This window comes from Rhinoraja longicauda, chromosome 19 (genome assembly GCF_053455715.1).
Source record: "Rhinoraja longicauda isolate Sanriku21f chromosome 19, sRhiLon1.1, whole genome shotgun sequence".
NCBI classification, from domain to species: domain Eukaryota; kingdom Metazoa; phylum Chordata; class Chondrichthyes; order Rajiformes; family Arhynchobatidae; genus Rhinoraja; species Rhinoraja longicauda.
In genome coordinates, this window is record NC_135971.1 from 13,290,985 (window position 1) to 13,298,484 (window position 7,500).

The 7,500-nt window shown below is 46.8% G+C and overlaps 1 long non-coding RNA gene across 1 annotated transcript in view; it reads left to right on the plus strand.

Annotated features, from left to right (window-relative positions):
• Nucleotides 1-7,500, plus strand: part of LOC144602691 (uncharacterized) — a 10,060-nt gene that overhangs the window by 1,274 nt on the left and 1,286 nt on the right. The gene's annotated exons all lie outside the window — the stretch shown is intronic.

The window sequence follows — 7,500 nt, forward strand, 5'->3', positions numbered from 1 at the left end:
TGCAGTTGTGCAGGGCCCTAGTGAGACCACACCTGGAGTATTGCGTGCAGTTCTGGTCTCCTAATGTGAGCAAGGGCATTCTTGCTATTGAGTAGGTTCACCAGGTTAATCCCCGGGATGGCGGGACTGACGTATGACGAAAGAATGGGTCGACTGGGCTTGTATTCACTGGAATTTGGAAGGGTGAAAGGGGATCTTATAGAAACATATAAAATTCTTAAAGGATTGGACAGGCTCGATGCAGGGGGAAATGTTCCCCATGTTGCGGGAGTCCAGAACCAGGGGGTCACTCAGTTTAAGAATAAGGGGTCGGCCATTTAGAACGGAGATGAGGAAGAACTTTTTCAGTCAGAGAGTGGTGAAGGTGTGGAATTCTCTGCCTCAGAAGGCAGTGGAGGCCAGTTCGTTGGATGCTTTCAAGAGAGAGCTAGATAGAGCTCTTAAGGATAGTGGAGTCAGGGGGTACGGGGAGAAGGCAGGAACGGGGTACTGATTGAGAATGATCAGCCATGATCACATTGAATGGCGGTGCTGGCTGGAAGGGCCGAATGGCCTCCTCCTGCACCTATTTTCTATTGTCTATTGTCTATTTGCCTGCATTAAGTCTATATCTTGCTGTGCCTTTCCTATCCAAGTATCCTGTTAAAATGGTTTTTAAACATTATCGTTGTATCTGCCTGGGGTACCACCTCTAACAGAAAAAAAGACTCAAAGTGCTGGATTAACTCAGCGGGTCGGGCAGCATCTGTGGAGAACGTGGATAGGTGACGTTTCACAGAGTGCTGGAGTAACTCAGCGGGTCGGGCAGCATCTGTGGAGAACGTGGATAGGTGACGTTTCACAGAGTGCTGGAGTAACTCAGCGGGTCGGGCAGCATCTCTGGAGAAAAGGAATTGGTGACGTTTCGGGTCTGAAGAAGGGTCTTGACCCGAAACGTTGTCCGATCCATGTTCTCCGGAGATGCTGCCGGATTTGCTGAGTTACTCCAGCACTTTGTCTCTTATTTTTTCCGGTATAAATCAGAATTTGTAGTTCCTTGTATCCTCAACCTCCTCTGGCAGCTGGTTCCACCTCCCCTCAGTCCGTCTCAACCAACCTGATCTCCCGGTGGCTCAGCACTTCAACTCCCCCTCCCCCTCCCACTCCCAGTCTGACCTCTCTGTCCTGGGCCTCCTCCATTGTCAGAGTGAGGCCCAGCGCAAATTGGAGGAACAGCACCTCATATTTCGCTTGGGCAGTTTACACCCCAGCGGTATGAACATTGACTCCTCTAACTTCAGATGGCCCTTGCATTCCCTCTCTCTCCATCCCCTCCCCCTTCCCAGTTCTCCCACGAGTCTTCCCATCTCCGACTACATCCTATCTTTGTCCCGCCCCCTCCCCCTGACATCAGTCTGAAGAAGGGTCTCGACCCGAAACGTCACCCATTCCTTCTCTCCCGAGATGCTGCCTGACCCGCTGAGTTACCCCAGCATTTTGTGTCCACCTTCTGCGGCTTACAGGGGCGGCATAGCGGTAGAACTGCTGCCTCGTAGGGTCAGAGACCAGGGTTCGATCCTGACCTCGGGCGCTGTTTGTACGGAGTTTGCACGTTCTCCCCGTGACCGCGTGTGTTTCCCCCATTTACACAGAGGGTGGTGGGTGCGTGGAACGAGCTGCCAGAGGAGGTAGTTGAGGCTGGGACCATAACAACATTTGAAAAACATTTTGGGCAGGTACATGGTTAGGGCAGGTTTAGAGGGATATGGGCCAAACGCAGGCAGGTGGGCCTAGTATGGTTGGGGCCTGTTGGTCGGCATGGGAAAGTTGGGCCGAAGGGCCTGTTTCCACCCTAATATTAAGACTCTATTACTGTGGAGGGGTATGGGCCAAATGCACGCAGGTGGACAGGTACACGGATAGGATTGGTTTCGAGGTTTATGGGCCAAACGCGGGCAGGTAGGACTAGTGCAGATGGGACATGTTGGTCGATGTTGGCCTGTTTCCACGCTTTGTGACTGATTCTAGAGGGATTTGGGCCAAATGCAGGCAGGTGGGACTAGTGTAGATGGGGCATGTTGGTCGGTGTGGGCAAGTTGGGCCGAAGGGCCTGTGTCCACCCTGATACTATGACTGTGGTGGGATAAGGGCCAAATCCAGGCAGGTGGGACTAGTATAGATGGAGCATGTTGGTTGGCGTGGGCATGTTGGGCCGAAGGGCCTGTTTCCACACGGTATCACTCTGTGAGGTGGGACTAGTGTAGATGGGACATGTTGGTTGGCGTGGGCGTTGGGCCGAAGGGCCTGTTTCCACCCTGATACTGTGACTGTGGTGGGATATGGGCCAAATGCGGGCAGGTGGGACTAGTGTAGATGGGGCATGTTGGTCGGTGTGGGCAAGTTGGGCCGAAGGGTTTGTTTCCACGCTGTGTGACTGATTCTGGAGGTATTTGGGACAAATGCGGGCAGGTGGGCCTAGTACAGATGAGGCATGTTGATGGGCGTGGGCATGTTGGGCCGAAGGGCCTGTTTCCACGCTGTATCGCTCTTTGAGGTGGGACTAGTATAGATGAGGCATGTTGGTCGATGTGGGCAAGTTGGGCCGAAGGGCCTGTTTCCACGCTGTATCACTCTGAGGTGGGACTAGTGCAGATGGGGCATGTTGGTCGGTGTGGGCAAGTTGGGCCGAAGGGCCTGTTTCCACGCTGTATCACTCTGAGGTGGGACTAGTATAGATGGGGCATGTTGGTCGGTGTGGGCAAGTTGGGCCAAAGGGCCTGTTTCCACGCTGTATCACTCTGTGAGGTGGGACTAGTGTAGATGGGGCCTGTTGGTTGGCATGGGCAAGTTGGGCCGAAGGGCCTGTTTCCACACTGTATCACTCTGAGGTGGGACTAGTGCAGATGGGGCATGTTGGTCGGTGTGGGCAAGTTGGGCCGAAGGGCCTGTTTCCACCCTGATACTGTGATTGTGGTGGGATATGGGCCAAATGCGGGCAGGTGGGACTAGTGTAGATAAGGCATGTTGATGGGCGTGGGCAAGTTGGGCCGAAGGGCCTGGTTCCACCCTGATACTGTGACTGTGGTGGGATATGGGCCAAATGCGGGCAGGTGGGACTAGTACAGATGAGGCATGTTGATGGGTGTGGGCACGTTGGGCCGAAGGGCCTGTTTCCACACTGCGTGACTCCATGACACCATCAGGGCTGGAAGGAGAATCTTGTGTGGTTGCATAATTTCCAGATGTTTACCTTAGCAACATGACCACAGTTGACGGAGGGTAGCAGCAGACATGGCCGCCCACGCTGCCTGCCAGCTCTGCCGTGTGTGGACACGTTACCCCGGCCTCACCATGGCAACTGGAGTGAGCAACACAGGAACATATTCCACATGATTCACGGCCTCACATGTCACTGCTTTCATGCTCATTATGTTCAGCAATTGTAGGAGACAGACAATGATTTTAGTGACGCTGAAATTAACTACATGTTCAATTAACTACATTTTAGTTGTGCTGAAATTTAACTTTGGTTATTAATTTTGGTTATTAGTTTTGATTATTAGTTTTGGTTATTAGTTTTGGGTCTTAATTTTGGGCCTTAATTTAGGGTCAAAATTTTGGTTATTAATTTTGGTTATTAGTTTTGGTTATTAGTTTTGGTTGTTAGTTTTGATTATTAATTCTGGTTGTTAGTTTTGATTATTAGTTTTGGTTATTAATTTTGGTTATTAGTTTTGGTTATTAGTTTTGGTTATTGATTTTGATTATTAGTTTTGATTGTTAGTTTTGATTATTAGTTTTGGATATTAGTTTTGGGACTTAATTTTGGGCCTTAATTTTGGGTCAAAATTTTGGTTATTAATTTTGGTTATTAGTTTTGGTTATTAGTTTTGGATATTAGTTTTGGTTATTAGTTTTGGTTATTAATTTTGGGTCGAAATTTTGGTTATTAATTTTGGTTATTAGTTTTGGTTATTAGTTTTGGTTATTGATTTTGATTATTAGTTTTGATTGTTAGTTTTGGGTCTTAATTTTGGGCCTTAATTTTGGGTATGAATTTTGGGTATGAATTTTGGATATTAGTTTTGGTTGTTAGTTTTGATTATTAATTCTGGTTGTTAGTTTTGATTATTAGTTTTGGTTATTAATTTTGGTTATTAGTTTTGCTTATTAGTTTTGGATATTAGTTTTGATTATTAGTTTTGATTATTAGTTTTGGTTTTTAGTTTTGGATATTAGTTTTGGATATTAGTTTTGATTATTAGTTTTGATTATTAGTTTTGGTTTTTCGTTTTGGTTATTAGTTTTGGTTATTAATTTTGGGTCGAAATTTTGGTTATTAATTTTGGTTATTAGTTTTGGTTATTAGTTTTGGTTATTGATTTTGATTATTAGTTTTGATTGTTAGTTTTGATTATTAGTTTTGGGTCTTAATTTTGGGCCTTAATTTTGGGTCAAAATTTTGGTTATTAATTTTGATTCAAAATTTTGGGTATGAATTTTGGCTATGAATTTTGGCTATGAATTTTACCTAAAATGAATCACTAAAATTAATAATAAATTATTATAACTAAAATTATTATGATAAGTAAAATTAACTGAAATGTAATAACTGAAATGTAATCACAAATTAATCACTAAAATGTGTAGGAAGGAACTGCAGATGCTGGTTTAAATCGAAGGTAGACACAAAATGCCGGAGTAACTCAGCGGGTCAGGCAGCATCTCTGGAGAGAAGGAATGGGTGACGTTTCGGGTCAAGACCCTTCTTCAGACTGAACTACACACTACATGTGTGTAGGATAGTGTTAGTTCATGTTCATAAGTGATAGGAGCAGAATTAGGCCATTCGGCCCATCAAGTGGCTGATCTATCTCTCCCTCCTAACCCCATTCTCCTGCCTTCTCCCCATAACCTCTGCCTTAAAGAAAATCCACTGACTTGGCCCCAACAGCCTTCTGTGGCAATGAATCCCACAGATTCACCGCCCTCTGACGAAATAAATTCCTCCTCGTCTGCTTTTATAGGATCTTATAGAGACGTATAAAATTATAAAGGGACTGGACAAGCTAGATGCGGGGAAAATGTCCCCAATGTTGGGCGAGTCCAGAACCAGGGGCCACACACACACAGTCTAAGAATAAAGGGGAGGCCATTTAAAACTGAGGTGAGAAAAAAACAACGTTTTCACCCAGAGAATTTGTTGTGAATTTGTGGAATTCTCTGCCACAGAGGGCAGTGGAGGCCAATTCACTGGATGGATTTAAGAGAGAGTTAGATAGAGCTCTAGGGGCTGGTGGAATCAAGGGATATGGGGAGAAGGCAGGCACGGGTTACTGATTGTGGATGACCAGCCATGATCACAATGAATGGCGGTTCTGGCTCGAAGGGCCAAATGGCCTCCTCCTGCACCTATTGTCTATTGTCTATTGAATGGCGGTTCTGGCTCGAAGGGCCAAATGGCCTCCTCCTGCACCTATTGTCTATGTTTCTATGTCTTTTTACTCTGGTTCTGGACTCCCCCAACATTGGGAACATTTTTCCTGCATCCAGCTTGTCCAGTCCTTTTATAATATTTATACGTCTCTATAAGATCCCCTCTCATCCTTCCTCAAATTAGGAGACCAAAACTGCACACAATACTCCAGACGTGATCTCACCAGGGACCTGTACAACTGCAGAAGGACCTCTTTGTTCCTATACTCAAATCCTCTCGTTATGAAGGCCAACATGCCATGAGCTTTCTTCATTGCCTGCTGTACCTGCACGCCAACTTTCAGTGACTGGTGTACAAGGACACCCAGGTCTCGTTGCACTTCCCCCTTACCCAATCTGACACCATTGAGATAACAATCTGCCTCCTTGTTTTTGCCGCTAAAGTGGATAACAATAGACAATAGGTGCAGGAGGAGGCCATTCGGCCCTTAGAGCCAGCACCGCCATTCAATGTGATCATGGCTGATCATTCTCAATCTGTACCCTGTTCCTGCCTTCTCCCCATACCCCCTCATTCCGCTATCCTTAAGAGCTCTATCTAGCTCTCTCTTGAAAGCATTCAGAGAATTGGCCTCCACTGCCTTCTGAGGCAGAGAATTCCACAGATTCACAACTCTCTGACTGAAAAAGTTTTTCCTCATCTCCGTTCCAAATGGCCGACCCCTTATTCTTAAACTGTGTGTGGCCCCTGGTTCTGGACTCCCCCAACATTGGGAACACGTTTCCTGCCTCTAACGTGTCCGACCCCTTAATGATCTCGTACCTTTCGATAAGATCCCCTCTCGTCCTTCTAAATTCCAGCGTGTACAAGCCCAGTCGCTCCAGTCTTTCAACATACAGTCTAACCTCACATTTATCCACACTATACTGCATCTGCCACGCATCTGCCCGCTCACTCAACCTGTCCAAGTCACCCTGCAACCTCCTAACAACGCGCGAGTGTCATTGGGCTGCCTTCAAGAGGAACATCATGTGTGTCCCATCCTGAACTGAGTGCATGCTCGTCATAGCTCAGAGCTCTAAATGCTTCGCACGTACTCCAGGCGTGGCCAGGCACACCCTGTAGTGATGCAGGAAGATGTCCTTCCAACAGTGGAGGAGTCAAGCACCTGAAGGAACAGCCTCAGAATAAAAGGAAGTGCCTTAATTAAAGGAGATGAGAAGGAAATATATATATTTGTGTGTGCGTGTTAGACAACAGACAATAGACAACAGGTGCAGGAGGAGGCCATTCGGCCCTTCGAGCCTGTACGCACCGCCATTCACCGTGATCATGGCTGATCATTCTCAATCAGTACCCCGTTCCTGGCTTCTCCCCATACCCCCTGACTCCGCTATCCTTAAGAGCTCTATCCAGCTCTCTCTTGAATGCATTCAGAGAATTGGCCTCCACTGCCTTCTGAGGCAGAGAATCCCACAGATTCACAACCCTCTGACTGAAAAAGTTTTTCCTCATCTCCGTTCTAAATGGCCGACCCCTTATTCTTAAACTGTGTGTGGCCCCTGGTTCTGGACTCCCCCAAAATTGGGAACGTGTTTCCCGCCTCTAGCGTGTCCAACCCCTTAATGATCTTATACGTTTCGATAAGATCCCCTCTCATCCTTCTAAATTCCAGTGTATACAAGCCTAGTCCCTCCAGTCTTTCAACTTAGGAAGATAACTGCAGATGCTGGTACAAATCGATGGCATCACAAAATGCCGGAGTAACTCAGCGGGTCAGGCAGCATCTCTGGAGAGAATGAACGGGCGACGATTCGGGTCGAAACCCTCCTCCAGACTGAATATATACATTTTTCTATACCTATATTTCTGGTGAGACCGCACCTGGAGGACTGTGTGCAGTTTTGGTCTCCTAATTTGAGGAAGGACGTCCTTGCTATTGAGGCAGTGCAGCGCAGGTTCACCAGGTTAATCCCCCGGGATGGCGGGACTGTCGTACGAGGAAAGATTGGAAAGACTGGGGCTTGTATTCACTGGAGTTTAGAAGGATGAGAGGGGGATCTTATAGAGACGTGTAAAATTTC